Raw genomic sequence first — 17,169 nt, 5'->3', positions numbered from 1 at the left:
GTATCTTTAGTGAGGAGTGTATATAGTGGTGCTGGATTTTTACTAAAAGCTTTGATGAATCTCCTATAATAGCCTGCATGGCCTAGAAAACTCCTTACATCTTTTTGTTTTGTAGGTACATGCAAGTTAGAAATAACTTCAATGTTTGTTGGGTCTACTTGAATTCCTTTATAAGAAAGATAGTGGCCAAGAACAACACCTTCCTGCATCATCATGAAACACTTCTCACTATTTAAAGACAAATTATGATCTTCACATCTCTGTAAAGTCTTTTCTAGGTTACTCAATGCTTCTTCAAAAGTGCCACTATAGGTAGTGAAGTCATCCATGTATATCTCCATATAGTCATGAGAAATATCTGAGAACATGCTTATAACTACCCTTTGAAAAGTAGCTGGGGAATTACATAAACCAAATGAAAGTACAAAGTAGGCATAGGTCCCCAATGTGCATGTGAATGTTGTCTTGTCCTGGTCCTCAAGGGCTATTCTTATCTGGTTATATCCACTAAAGCCATCCATGATGAAAAATATTTCTTTCCTTCTAAGGAGTCCAATGTTTGGTCAATGAAAGGAAGAGGGAAGTGATCTTTCTTGGTTGCAACATTAAGCACCCTATAATCTACACAAACTCTCCACTTTCCATTTTTCTTAGGAACAATAACTAGAGGTGATACCCATTCACTATCAGAGGTAGGATATATGAATCCTGCATTGAGTAATTTCTGCAATTCTTGCTTAACTATTTCCCTTAATGTTGGGTTGATTCTTCTTTGAGGTTGCCTCACTAGTTTACAGTCTTCTTTGATGTAGATTCAGTGTGTGCACAACTTAGGATGTAACCCTTTCATATCTATGTAGTCCCATGTAAATTCTTCCTTATGAGACTTTAGTACTCTTGTTAGAGACATAGTTTGATCTTGAGTATGATGAATAATGATGAATAGAAAGTACTCAACAGATACTGAGAGGTGGGGGGTGAATCAGTATAGACAAAACTTTTCTCAACAACTCAAACAATAGAGACTGCACTAACCGGTAAACAACATCACTGATCTAAGTCAGGGCACTACCGGTAAGACACAATGAGACTATGAAAGAAATAGATTGGTTAACACTTAGATCTTCACCACACCTAATATCTCCTTTCCACTTCACCCATATGTATAAATAAGTAATACATTAGAAATATAAAGACCACTGGTTCAACATGCATTACCACTTAACATAAAATACTAATCATCACATGAAAATGCATCACACATGACACACTGATTTTTCATGTGGAAACCCAACTGGGAAAAACCACGGTGGGGATGAATACCCACAAGTTGTTGTTTGAACTCTTCTGAAGTCCGCTCTATTAGGAGCCTAATCCGGTTAAGGAATTTACAATAGGTTCTGCTAGGAACTGATCCTGCTAGGGATCACTCAGTTAAGGGGTGGCTAAATACCCGGTTAGAGGTTAGAACCCTATTAAAGTTACCTTGCAAGAGGATTTGAAGAACTCATTGAATTGAGTCACCCTATTAAAGGATTTTACACAAAGCCTGTTAAACCTACCCAGTTAAGGGATTTTCCAACTGCTGAAATGGTTAGAAGTCAACAAGTAATACACTGATCTGATAACAACACTCAATGCCAAGGAAGATCCACTTTAGCTCCTTTACTTCTGCAATCACACTCTGCAGGTATCAACACACTTCTCCAGTCTGACAAGAATCAAGTATCTCTTTACTTGGATACACATATAACATTTTCCAACAACTTCACAATGAAAATCATCATCGACCTTGTAGGAAACAGATAGGTCGGTAGCATAAACCCTAAACCCTAAACATTTAGGTTATTAATACAATCGGTCCAATCCTGACCATTCAAACACTTTGCATAGTGTAAAACAACCTTGAACACATCTCAAGATGTTCTCCATCATTCGATCTTTGCCGCTCCTAGAAGCTGATAACCCATCACGTGCTCTCCACCGTTTATAGAGACTTCGCACATTACCGAGGTAGATAGGATCAATCTCCATGCAGGATCCTCAAGGAAAACCTTCACGCACACAAGGCTGGCATGGCAACACGATCTGATCTTCAACCCAATGCAAACCCATCACAGGATGTCATCGGTCGAATCACATAGACTTGAAATGCATCAACCGAAAACCTTGAAGCTGAAACTACCCACCAGTAGTCATACCAAATGAAACCCAGATATAAAACATTTCATATACTGGTTCACATTCCAACATATCGGTTCACTTTGAACAAACATATTGCTTCACTTTTTCACATATACCGGTTCACATCATGACATCGGTTCTCTTGCCAGTTTGCTTACTTTAATATGTCGATTCACACTTTAGCATATCGACATCAATGACATCGTACAATATCATCATGTCATCAAACTCTGCACATATGCCAACAATCTCCCCCTTTGGCATTGACGACAATATACAAAGACACATCTTCTCCCCAATACTACAAATATCTTGTCCACTTCACATCTTCTCCCCCTTTGACAACAATGTCAAAGTGGAGGCACAAATAGCTATGTTCCACTATGTTGCTCCCCTTGAGGAGTAGCATCCATCAACACATCAATCCTGAAAATATTTGACAATGCAATACATGACTGATGTGGAACACAAACCTTTAGTTTACCTCTTGAAGGGGTAGCACCCCTAATTCACCTCTTAAATAGGTAAATGTAGCCTTTGGTAAAGGCTTGTTAAGTATATCTGCTAACTGCTCCTTACTGGAAACATGTTCCAATACAACCTCTTTGTTCTGAACCTTCTCCCTCAAGAAATGATACATGAGCTCGAAGTGCTTGGTTCTAGCATATGAAACCGGATTCTTGGAAATATTAATTGCACTTGTGTTGTCATAAAATATACTCACTGGTTCAGATACAGGGACTTTGAAATCACTTAATACATGCTTCATCCAAATTGTCTGAGTGCAATTCATAAATGCTGCTACATATTCTGCTTCTGCAGTAGACTAAGAGATACAACTCTGCTTCTTACTCATCCATGAGACTAGTCTACCACCAAGAAAGAATGCACCACCGATTGTTCTCTTCCGGTTGTCCACATTACCAGCCCAATTGGTATCTGTAAACACTTTGAGGTTGAAATCATTACTGTATGGATACCACAATCCATAGTCTACAGTTCCCTTCAGATATCTAAGAATCTGCTTGACTGCTACCAAGTGGGATTCTCTTGGACTTTTCTAGAAACGAGCAGTAATACCCACTGCATGTGCAATGTTCGGTCTGTTGTGTACTACATAGTGCAACTTAGTAATCATTGATCAGTATTCTTTCTCATTCACCAATGTTGAGTCATCTTCTTTTGACAATTTGCAACCGGTTACCATCGGTGTACCAACTGGTTTGCTGTCTTCCATGCCAAAGGTCTTCAACACCTCTTTGACATACTTGGATTGAGTGGTAAAGATACCATCTTTCATTTGTTGAATCTGTAGTCCAATAAAGAACTTAATCTCTCTAATTAGTGACATCTCAAATTCCTTCTTCATCTCATTTGCAAATGCATGACTCATCTTGTCATCTCCACCAAAAATTATGTCATCAACAAATACTTCATAATCAGGATCTGATCTCCTTTTGACTTCAGATAGATATTGTTATCTTCACTTGTTCTTTCAAATCCAATCTTTACAAGATATGAGTGTAAGAATTTATACCATGCTCTAGGTGTCTGCTTCAATCCATACAAGGCTTTATGTATCCTACACACCATGTCATTTTCTTCTGATAGGGCAAACCCATGTGGTTTCTCTATATACACCTCCTCTTCAAGTATTCCATTCAGGAATGCAGATTTTACATCCATTTGATACACTTTGAATCCCTTGAAGGCTGCATATGCAAGAAGCATTCGAACTCCTTCCAATCTAGCTACTAGAGCAAAGGTTTCTCCATAGTCTTCTCCTTCTTCTTGAGCATATCCCTTACACACCAGTCTGACTTTGTTTCTTACCACTGTGCCATCTTCATTTAGCTTGTTTCTGAAAACACATTTGGTGCCAATAACATTTGGTCTGGGTACCAAGGACCATGTACCATTCTTTTCTATCGGGTCAAGTTCCTCTTCTATAGCCTTGATCCAGTCTTCATCTTTATGTGCCTCTTTAAATGTTTTAGGCTCAAATTCAGAGATCATGCAAGAGTTTTCTCTGACCTTTCTTCTTGTAAGAATTCCTGTATCCTTATCTCCTATGATCTGCTTTGGATCATGATTCAACTTTATGTACCTAGGAATGATCTTAGTTGTTTCCTCTTTCTTTTCTTCTTCATCCTCATCTTCATCAGCATCAACATCTACCGGTGTAGGAGCACAATTACTGGTACTAGGCTGTTTTGCAATCGGTTCCTAGAAGGTTACAACCGGTTCATCTACTACTTGCTCACTGTTGGTTTCCTCAGGTTTCTCAGAGGTTTCATCAACTCTAATATTGATACTTTCAACAATTCTCTGAGTCCTATTGTTGAAACATTTGAGAGCTTTGCTCTTGGTGAAATATCCTAGAAATATTCCCTCATCACATTCTGCATCAAACTTGCTCTGGTGTTCACTTCTCTTTATATAACACTTGCTACCAAACACTCTAAAGTATCTTACTATAGGAGTCTTACCAGTCCAATACTCATAAGGTGTTTTATCCTTACCTTTCTTGATGAGTACCCGGTTCATAGTGTAGACTGCAGTGCTCACCACTTCTCTCCAAAATGTGTGAGCAACTTTTCCTTGGATCAACATTGTTTTGGCTGCTTCAACTACAGTCTAGTTGTTTCTCTTTTCTAGGCCATTCTATTGTGGAGCCCAGGGGGTAGACAGTTGCCTCTTGATTCCATTTTCTTCACAGTACTTATTGAACTCACTAGAAGTGAACTCACCTCCTTGGTCAATTCTAAGACATTTTATTCTCTTATCACTTTATTTTTCAACTAGTGCTCTAAAGGCTTTGAACTTTCCAAAAGCTTCAGACTTGTCTTTCAAGAATGTGACCCACATCATTCTTGAGCAATCATCAGTAAGAATCATAAAGTACCTATCTCCTTGAACACTCCTAGTTTTCATAGGACCACACAAATCAGTATGCACAAGATCAAGTAAATTATCTGCTATGAAAGGTTTACGTTTGAATGTTGAGGAAGACATTTTCCCCAGTTGACATTCTCTGCACAGAGGATTCTCCGGTTTGTTCAGCACAGGAAATCCTCTAACTGCCTTGATCTTACTGGCCTTCATAATGTTATCAAAATTTACATGGCAGAGTCTCCTATGCCATATCCAATTGTCATCATACTTAGCCATTAGACATTGGCTAATATTTGCATTTAGCTAAAATAGGTTGCCTTTGGTCTGCATACCGGTGGCCATCAGTTCACCACTCTTTCCCTTTATTTTGCATACTCCATTTTTGATTTCTAGAGTGAGTCCATTATCATTTAGCTAAGCAACACTTATAAGGTTATGCCTGAGACCTTCTACCCAATACACATTATTAGCACTATTTTTTCCATTTATAGAGATGGACCCTCTTGCTTTTACCATACAAGGTGCATCATTACCAAATCGGACTACACCTCCATCATATTCTTCCAGAGACAAAACTTTCTCCGGTCACCAGTCATGTGGTGAGAACAACCACTGTCAATAATCTATTCATTTGAGTTATCAAAGCGAGAGACAAGAGCCTTCTTGTCTGACACATCTTCCTTGATAGCCACAAATATTATGGCTTCACTTTCTTCATCTTCTGATTCATCATCAATGACACCTTCATCAACTGCAACAAGATAGTTTCTCCTATTTCCTCGTTTGAACTTTTTGAACCTCTCTAGTTTGTCCTTATTATCACCATTAGGACAGTTAATAGCAATGTGTCGAATCCTATTGCAAGAAAAGAATTTCAAAGGGATCTTACCTTTGTATTTACCAGTTCCCTTATGAAGTCTCTTGGCCAAAAGAGCTTCAAATTCCATCAGGATTTCTTCATCATCCATATCTCTTCTTTGTCTAGGTTCACAACTGGTACTAACTTCTTTACCCTTTCTAGATAGTGTAGCAGATGCATTAAAGTTTGAATCAGTCTTTTGAACACTGCCATCATAACTATTTAGTTCATAAGCGGTCAACTTAGCAATGATAGAATCAAGGGACACCTTTGTCTTGTCAATAGATCTCAACTTCTTAATAGCGATAACCCTTATTGCATAGACTGGTAATAAGGTTCTCAAGACTTTTCTCACAACAGTGGGATCATCTATTTTGCCTCCTGCACTCTTGATGTCTCCTACAACAGTTTTGATTCTTATCCCATACTGTTGAATGGTCTCTCCTTCAACCATCCGCATGTCTTCAAACTTTCCTCTAAGGATTTATTCCTTAGCCTTCTTTACATGCTCATCACCGCCATAGATAGACTCCAGAGTATCCCATACATCTTTGGGATTGTCTTTATCTTGAACATCAATAAAATCAATATCAGAAAGGTTGCTGATAAGAGCCTCCATGACTTGTCCATTCTCCTGAATTTCTCTTCTTTGATCATCGGTGAGAGTACCGGTAGGGACAACATAAGTATTCTCAACATAGTTCTAGTGCTCAGCACCCATGATTTTAATGTATATCTTCATTTTGTCCTTCCATATCTTAAAATTGTCTCTATTAAACTTAGGACCTTCCTTCTTCATCATTAGAATAGGATCTTTTCCTCAAGTGGTTAAGCTTACAACACATAGGACCTGGAGGATGCTTTGATACCAATTGATGAATAATGATGAATAAAAAGTACTCAACAGATACTGAGAGGGAGGGGGGGGGGTGAATCAGTATAGACAAAAACTTTTCTCAACAACTCAAACAACAGAGACTGCACTAACCGGTAAACAACATCACAGATCTAAGTCAGGGCACTACCGGTAAGACACAGTGAGACTGTGAAAGATATAGACCGGTTAACACTTAGATCTTCACCACACCTAATATCTCCTTTCCACTTCACCCATATGTATAAATAAGTAATACATCAGAAATATAAAGACCACTAGTTCAACATGCATTACCACTTAACATAAAATACTAATCATCACATGAAAAGGCATCACACATGACACACTAATTTTTCACGTGGAAACCCAACTGGAAAAAACCACGGTGGGGATGAATACCTACAAGTTGTTCTTTGAACTCTTCTGAAGTCTGCTCTGTTAGGAGCCTAATCCGGTTAGGGACATTACAATAGGTTCTGCTAGGAACCGATCCTGCTAGGGATCACCTGGTTAAGGGATGGCTAAATACCCAGTTAGAGGTTAGAACCCTGTTAAAGGTTACCTCGCAAGAGGATTTGAAGAACTCATTCAATTGAGTCACCCTATTAAAGGATTTTACACAAAGCCTGTTAAACCTACCCGGTTAAGGGATTTTCCAACTGCTAAAATGGTTAGAAGTCAACAGGTAATACATTAATCTGATAACAACACTCAATGCCAAGGCAGATCCACTTTAGGTCCTTTACTTCTGCAATCACACTTTGCAGGTATCAATACACTTCTCCAGTCTAGCAAGAATCAATTATCTCTTTACTTGGATACACACATAACATTTGCCAACAACTTCACAATGCAAATCATCATCGACCTTATAGGAAACAGATAGGTCGGTAGCATAAACCCTAAACCCTAAACATTTAGGTTATTAATACAATCGGTCCAATCCTGACCATTCAAACACTTTGCATAGTGTAAAACAACCTTGAACACATCTCAAGACATTCGCCATCGTTCATTCTTTGCCACTCCTGGAAGCTGATAACCCATCACACGCTCTCCACCATTTACAGAGACTTCACACATTCTTGAGGTAGATAGGATCAATCTCCATGAAAGATCCTCAAGGAAAACCTTCATGTGCACAAGGCTGACGTGGCAATATGATCTGATCGTCATCTCAATGCAAACCCATCACAGGATGTCATCGGTCGAATCACACAGACTTGAAATGCATCAACCAGAAACCCTGAAGCTGAGACTACCAACCGGTAGTCATACCAAATGAAGCCCCGATATAAAACATTTCATATACCAGTTCACATTCCAACATACCGGTTCACTTTGAACAAACATACCGCTTCACTTTTTCACATATACTGGTTCACATCATTATACCGGATCTCTTGCTAGTTTGCTTACTTTAATATGCTGATTCACACTTTAGCATATTGACATCAATGACAACATACAATATCATCATGTCATCAAACTCTACACATATGCCAACAGAGTAAGGTTACTATTAACATTTAAACATTTATCTAGAGCCACTTCAACTTGCTTAGTTAGTTCTATTATAGATGTTATAGGAAAATGTGCCACTGTTATTTCATGTGGTAGAAATGTATGTAGTAAATCTATGACTACATGAGATCTTGTAGAAGAGGCTGGTTGTGGTGATTGTAAAGAGCATGCATCACAGTCATTAGTTTAATCAAGGACTCCATATTGATTTTATAAAATATTAGAGAGAGCATCATCTTCTTCTTGAAGCTGCAAGAATGGGTCCCTTCTTATCATCATTAACTGTAGTATTGTATTGACTTCATCAGATTCTTCCTCTATATCTTTCTCAAGTTGAGGTTGTGTCAGTAAGTATATTGCAAGTATTTTAGTTTTTGTCCCATCTAAGATGGTCATGTCCCCTGACCTACATCCTATGAAAGCATCTGTTGTGGCTAACGAGGGTCTACCCAAAATAATAGGATAGCCCCCCAAATTTGCTTTAGGTGGGAGGATAACAAAGTCAGCTGGATACTCCCAGGAATTCAATGTTACAATAAGGTCTTCCACCATATCGTCTAGTTTAACAGTAGAATTGCCTGCAAGTTGTAGGACAATAGGTGTAGATATTAGATTAGTGGTATTGAGTTTCTACATTACATCCTTTGTCATAACATTTATAGCTACCCCAAGGTCAATGAGAGTATTCTGAACTTGAACTCCATTAATGACTACTACAACAAGGCTCCCTGGCTCTAAATACTTGGGTACACTGAATTTTCCTAGCATAAGATTTGCTAATTGGCCTAGAAAATGGACCGTCTGTGGGTTTTTCTTCTTTCTTCTTGACATTTTGAACCAGCTTCTTCAATTGCCTTTCCATATATTGGAACACTCTTTATTGCTTGAAATAAAGGAATATTGACACATACATTCTTTAATTGATCCACAATATCAAACATAGGTTCTTCTTTTTGTTTGGTTGGCTCTACCTCCAATCTTTGAGGAAATGGAGGTGTAGTGTCTGATTCTTGTTGTACTGGCCTTGATGGAACAAGTGGGGTTGTGACACTTTGTTGAATGTGGTCTTCAACAGGCACTTTAGTTATCACTGGAGGTGAAGGTGCAAGAAGAGTTGTTCCTGACCTTAAGTGGATGTCACTAATACTAACAACATAGGAAGGGTATTGATTTGGATCCATAGCATAAACCTTCTGTTGTTGTGGTTGTTTACTATTAGGATTGGGCATAGGCTAAGCTGGCAACTGAGTAGGCTTAGGTAGGGTAGCAACATTTTGATTAGGTGGATGCATTAGAGATTGCTATTGGGGTTGTTGATGAGGTTGTAGGAAACTAGAAGACTGGTTTGGCCATTGTTGTCCTCCTCTCCACTAAGGTGTTTGTTGCCAATTTCCTTGAGGTGGCTGCCAACCTCCTTGATTTTGCTGCCAAGGAGGAGGGGGGTTTTGGTAATTGGTCCATGCATTTTGAAAATTATTCCAATGTTGATGAGGAAAGTTCCCATAATGAGTGGGATATGGATTTTGCCACTGATTATTGAGATTATATGAATTTGAATAAGGACAATTAAAAGATAATGGATTAGGTGGCATACCTTATCGTGGAGCCCATGGTCTCCTTTGAGAAACATAGAAGATTTGGTCCTTCTCCCTTTCAACGGGTCTAAACTCTAATGAAGCAGGTTGGTTTTGAATATTCGTTATTGTTTTGCACCTGTAGTCTCTTTTCTTTTGCCTGCAGTGAGGGCAATGTTCAGCTAAAATTGCCTCTACTTCCTCATGCTTCCTCTTTGTCTAAAGTGTGTCCAGCTATATGGCCATGTTGTTGATAATATCTTGCTTGAAGTCGAACAGTAAGTGAGTAATTTCCATCCTTGAAACTCCATTGGAAGACTTTCCTTTGGTAGCTTGATATCCTCTTCTCTTCTTTACAGCTACTCGAGAAAAATTCTGACATATCTTCTTAATATCATCCCAAAGAACTTGAGTGATATCTCCTCCCCCTATCAGGTCCAGGGCATCAATACAGTTGTCACTGATCCCTCTGAGGAAAAGCAACTTTTGGGACTCTTTATTAAGAGTATGATCTAAATTTTTGTTTAGGCAGAACAAGAACCTTGAAATGTAGTCCTCCAAATTTTCATCGTCCTTTTGTTGCATCCTGAAGATGTCATCTCCCCTATTACCACTTCTACAATATTCTTTATATTTCTCAAGAAATTTGGTTTGCATGGCTTCCCTACTGTAACCATCATCTCTCCCTAGACTTGTCACAACCCTTCTTTATCACTTTTGGATTTAAAATACAAACTTTATTATATTTTTGGATAAACTATTTAAATGATTGAATGAATATTATAAAAGGATAAAATAATAAAACACACACACACACACACACATGGAAAATATACATTTTTCTTAATTATTATTTAGTTTTCCTCATCCAATTATGGCACATGTTGTAGGAAGAATAAGAAGCTTCTAGAGGATTCTCCACCACCTTGCATGTAACTCCTCCACTAAGTCTAATCAATTTGCATGAAGTCCAAAATTGGGAAAGAATATCTTTTTTTAATTTAATTTTCAAGATAGTGGAATGGAGGGAATTTTCTTATAAAATTATATGCAAGTTTCAAAGAAGGGAGTTGATTATGTTTTTGGAGGAAATTTTCCCAATTTTTTCTTTGGTAGTCTCATTTTATTGCAGGATTATTTTTTAAGTTGTTGTTGGAAGATCTCTCTCTAGTTGCAAGGAAGGATCAAGGATAGCTAGAGGATTCAACATCAAGCTTCAACAAACCAGGTTCTCTCCTTTTGTCATATGAGAAATTTATATTATCAAAAAATAGCTTCTAGATCTTCGTTCAAAAGTTTTATTAGAGTGTAAGTCTTTTTCTTCTATTTAGGAATAATTATTGATAAGTTTCTTCCACATAATGCAAGTAAAAGATAATTCTATTATTTATTTTATTTTCCTTAAGAAATATGCTCATAATCTTGCCTTTTGTTTTTCCAAAGATTTTAGATTTATGCAAAAAAAATCATATTTCCTTTATTCTTTTTTTTTTAAATCTCTTTTTCTAAAAATAAAACTCTTCCCCGTGTGATTGAATCTTAATCTTTATTTCTTCCCTCTAATTCATTTCTCTGGAAATCTGAATCTCGTTCTTAAAATAAATTTCTCTATAAAAATTAGTTGAAATGAAAGGAATAGTTTTCGCTGTGAATAATCCTCTGTGATATTCTCATTTGATTCCATTATCTGGTTATATACTTTCTCTGTGAAAATTAGTTGAAATGAAAGGAATAGTTTTTGCTGTGAATAATCCTCTGTGATATTCTCATTTGATTCCATTATCTGGTTATATACTTTCTCTGTGAAAATTAGTTGAAATGAAAGGAATAGTTTTCGCTGTGAATAATCCTCTGTGATATTCTCATTTGATTCCTTTATCTGGTTATATATATTTTCTCTGTAAAAATTAGTTGAAATGGAGGGATAGATTTCGCTGTGAATAATTCTCTATGTTGGTTTTCATTTGGTTCCATTATTATTTTTGTGTCTGGAAATCCACTTCTCTCTAGATAATAGTTGAAACTGAGGAATAAATCCCTCTGAATAAACTCTCTGTGTAAATTAATCCTTATTGTTTACATTAATATTTTATCCTTATTGTTAAATTCTATCCTCTGTGCTTTATTAAATTAAACTAGAAACTATATATATATGCAAGTAACTTCCATATTGTTAGGTGCATGGTATCCAGTGTATGGGGTATCGGGCTCGCAGGCGGAGTTATTACTCCACAGGGGGAGTGGTACCATAACGGTACCCTCCACTAGCCTGCGGTCACTGTTGCGGCAGTGGCCGCAGGGTAGTGGAGGGGAGCCGTGGGGTCCCCCTCCCACTTGATCCCTTTATTAATGCCAATGCAATTTTAAACTTTGGCTAATGGTTTCGTTAGATTTTTTTTTTATATATAAAGTTTTAATTAATTAAATTCTTTTTTTTATATGTATAATTTTAGTTTATTAAAATTTTGAACTTAGATAAATTTTTATTTAGATTTTAGTTTTAGCAATTTATAAATTGTAATTAAATTATATCAAATTTTGTAATTAGATCTTTTTGATCCACTTAGCAATTAATCCCCATTAAATGATTTGAAGCTAAATTTTATTTTGGGATTAGTGGCTTTATAAGCGATATTCTCGTATGTAACTTACACTGCCTCTGCCTCATGCAAATTGCTTCACATTGATTACATTTATTGGCATTTCCATCTCCATGCAAGTTTTGCGTTTAATTATTGTTATGCTAGTTTCCTAATTGTTATTATTATGCAAAGTTACACTTCAAGTTCAAATAATAAATAATGTTAGTTATGGTTTCTATTCCATGTCATTCATCAAGTAGTTATTTCAATTAATTGAGCTTTGCAATGTCTAAATATTCGTGTTCAATTCATAATTATTTTCCAAGCATGATGTTTTAAGTTAGAAAAATTAAATAAAGGAAGTTGGAAAACCAAAACCTAGCAGCGTTCGGTATATACAGTGCCTCTGGGTCATGCTTACGGGTAATGTCGTCGGGGAGTAATAAGGGACACTTGGACGTTAAAATCCAAGGGGCGAGTAATCCCTCTTGGATTGATAATCTAATAAGATAATGTTTTTAAAATGATTTTACATCCGTTGAGATAAACCATAGTAAACCCCTATAGGGATGATGAGTGAAATGCTTTTATAAAACTGATTTAATCTCGAAGAATTATTGGCGATTGGCAATTGGTCAAGGGTGACGCTCATGATAAGAATTAGGATCTAGTTGTTTTAGGCCACAAGCAATAGGCCATCAAGATCCTTTGTTTAAGTGCTACCATCATGGGTAGCAACTGCAGAGAAACTATCTGGGACATTGACCCTAGAAAGGGTTGCGTACCCACTAATCAGTTTACATCAAACCATAGAGTAGAAAATATAACTACATACTTTATGCCTTGATCTCGTGCCGAAGCGGGCATGTAGGCAGTCTTGGGACGGAGTTGTCCCTCGTACTCAGGCGTTCGTGGGTGGGGTCTAGGCTTGGTAAAGGAAGGATTGAGTAAGAACCCTATTTTTGAATGATAAAGATAATTAAATTGGAAAAAGGTAAATCAATGCATACTCAGAAGGAATCCCGTATGGATTCGCTTGACTTCTCAAGGCTTTAAGACAAATTCTGAGGTGGAATTCAAGCTTGTATTATGTTATCTAATTACTCCTAAGGATGGCGACCTCGGTGCACTTCTGTTAGAAGAGTGTAGTACTTAGTGAGTGGCTCAGGACCTGAATGGTCCCGATGAATCTAAGTCTCTGGCCAGAGAACCTCCTATCTCAATTGGATAGATGCCTACCCCGAATGGGTAGATGGCTATCCCGTATTGGATAGATGAAATCTTATGTCCTGTATGGACAAATGCCTAACCCGTATGGTTAGATGCTCATCCCGGATGGATGAATGCCTAATCCAAATGGATGGATGCCCAGAGTATGCAATTGAATAAAACATAATGATTAAATTAAACACACACAAAAAAGAATACTCAATTTTGCTGAGTTAATTATGGTGGGTTACTACAAGACTCATAAACCATCTCAGGGCTCCTTTCAAGGTACCAGGAAACAGTTTCAGTCTGTGAGCATCAGTAGTGCAATCATAGCTCCAATAGAGAATGTCAAATTCAAACAAAAGGTGTCTGGATCCTCTGTTACAAGCCCATAAAATTTAGGGATAACTGAAGTAGGGATATTTTCAAGGTTGTTATTATCTTGTTGGTCGATCATAGGGAATTCAAAAGTATCTTGGTTAGGCTGATTTTGTCCAGCACCAACCATCCTTTCCTGATATTGTACCAAAGCAAAGGGGTTCTAAACAGGTTCTTGGTCAGTTGGCTCCTCAATGTTGGCAAACAACTCAACTAATGGGTTTATATCTTGGTCTCCATCTTCAAATAGATTATAAGCTTTGTTAGGGTTTCTAGCAGATCCGAAGCAAATATGAACTAACAATTATATGTAGATTTAAATACAAAAGATAAAGAAATAAAATAGGACACAAAGATTTAACATGGTTCACCCAGAATAGGTTACGTCCACCATACACAGTCGTCCAATCTTTCTTATTATCCAGCAAAAATAGTACATCAACCTTTTAATACCTTAAGCATCCCAACCGCTTATAGCATGTGTTTTTAGGGCAACAAACAAAGTCAACCTTTTTAGGGTTTTATTACAATGTTGGTTTTCATCAACAAAAAAAAATGGCAAAAAAAATAAAAAATTCTCAGGGGCTGCTGCCCCCAAACCCTTGCAGCGAGCTTCACCCGCTTTCCCAAGGTCCGGCCCGACCCCGAACCCCGGTGAGAATATGTGCTGAGTGTACAGTACTTTGCTGATCAGTTGCCACATATCAACAATCTCCCACTTGGAGACTGATGAAGCTCCACACTAAACAATCTCCCACTTGGAGACTGATACTAGATGACACCATTGTACTTGCACTCTGCTGGATAAAACACTGGGACTCGACTGGTATAAATTCCACAATTATCAATCTAGAAGACCAACAAAAACTGATGAAGAAATTAGCTTCTCCTGTGGAACTACCTTCATGAACATATCGGCATGATTCTCACTTGTGTGAATCTTCTCAAGCTGTAACTGACCCTCCTCCAAAATAGTCTGGATGAAGTGGTACCTGAGTTGAATGTGCTTTGTCCTTGAATGAAAAGCAGAGTTCTTTGCAAGATGAATGACACTCTGGCTATCGGTATACAATGGGTGATCCTCCTGTGTCTGACCCAATTCCTCTAGAAAATATTGTAGCCAAATCATCTCCTTGCTGGCTTTTGTAGTAGCAACATACTCAGCTTCACTGGTTGAAAGTGCAACAACCTTCTGCAGCCTAGAAATCTAACTGACTGCAATTCCCCCTATAGTAAAAACATACACTATAGTACTCCTCTATGAATCAATATCACCTGCCAGATCAGAGTCAACAAATCCACTCAGAGTAGCATTAGATCCTTTGAAACATAATGCCTTCGTAGTAGTTCCTTTCAGATACCGAAGAATCCATTTCACAGCATTCCAATGTTCCATACCCGGATTACTCATAAACCTACTCACAACTCCCACTACATGTGCAATATCTGGCCTTGTGCAAACCATTGCATACATCAGACTGCCAACAACTGATGAAAACGGGATGTTAGACATTTTATTTACCTCTTCTCGTGCCTTTGGGCACATCTCCTTAGTTAATTTTAAATGACTAGCCAAAGGTGTACTAACTGCTTTTGCATCCTGTATGTTAAATCTTTTCAACACCTTCTTTATATACTCACTTTGGGACAAATTCAAGGTTCTATTTTTCTTGTCCCGTGTAATCCTCATACCGAGAATTCGCTTAGCTGCACCCAAATCCTTCATAGCAAATGACCTGACTAATTTCTGTTTAAGATCATTTATGTGTTGCATGTTAGACCTAGCAACAAGCATGTCATCAACATAAAGCAATAGGATAATATAACTTCCATTATCCAATCTCTTAAAATATACACAATGATCAGAATGACATCTATGATAACCGTGTTCAGCCATGAAAGTATCAAATTTTAAATACCATTGTCGGGGTGCTTGCTTTAGGCCATACAAACTTTTCTTCAACCTGCACACCAAGTTCTCCTTACCTTTGACCTCATATCCCTATGGTTACAACATGTAAATTTCCTCCTCCAAATCTCCATGGAGAAAAGTTGTTTTGACATCTAATTGTTCAAGATGTAAATCATCTACAACCACAAGACTAAGTACAATTCTAATTGAAGTCATTTTTACAACTGGAGAAAATATTTCATCATAATCTATACCCTTTTCTGTGCAAAACCTTTTACCACAAGTCTGGCCTTATATCTTTTCTGACCTCCTTCCTCCTCCTTCAGCCGATAAACCCATTTGTTAGGCAAGACTCTTTTTTCTGTAGGTAAAGGGACTAAGTCCCAAGTCTTATTTTTCATCAAGGAGTCCATCTCCTCTTTCATGCCTAGCTCCCACTGTTGTTTGACATCCACTTGCATTGCTTCTTCATATTCTTCTGGTTCACCAGAATCAGTTAATAATATAGAATACAAAGAAGGAGAAAATCTTTCAGGGGGTCTACTTGACCTCGTAGAATGTCTAACACTTGTAGGAGTTTGTGGGACATTCTATTGTTGCTGAGCATCAGGTACCTGTGGAATTTCATTTTCAGGAATCTCATCCAACACCACATATTCTTGCTTGTCTAGTTCATGCTTCTTTTCCTGCATCTATTCTTTATACATAACCTTCTCATTGAATATAACATCTCTACTTCTAATTATTTTCTTATTTTCAAAATCCCATAACCGATAGCCATATTCATCTATCCCATATCCAATGAAGGTACATTTATGATATTTAGCATCATGCTTGGTTTTGTTTTCTTTATCAACATGGACAAAAGCTTCACAACCAAAAGTTTTCAGAAAAGAATAATTTACCTTTTTACCAGGCCATGCCTCCTCTAGAATACCACCATCCAAAGGGCTTGAAGGTCCTCTATTTATCAAATAGACAACAATATGTATAGCATCTGCCCAAAAATGTAAGGGCAATCCAACATGCAATCTCATGCTCCTCGCGCGTTCCATGATAGTCCTATTCATTCTCTCTTACACACCATTTTCCTATGGAGTTCCTAGAACTGTCTTCTGCTTTCGAATCCCATTTAAGGAGTAGTAATATTCAAATACTTTGCTGCAATACTC

This window comes from Cryptomeria japonica, chromosome 6, assembly GCF_030272615.1.
Source record: "Cryptomeria japonica chromosome 6, Sugi_1.0, whole genome shotgun sequence".
Lineage (NCBI taxonomy): Eukaryota > Viridiplantae > Streptophyta > Pinopsida > Cupressales > Cupressaceae > Cryptomeria > Cryptomeria japonica.
This window is presented reverse-complemented; position numbering follows the sequence as displayed.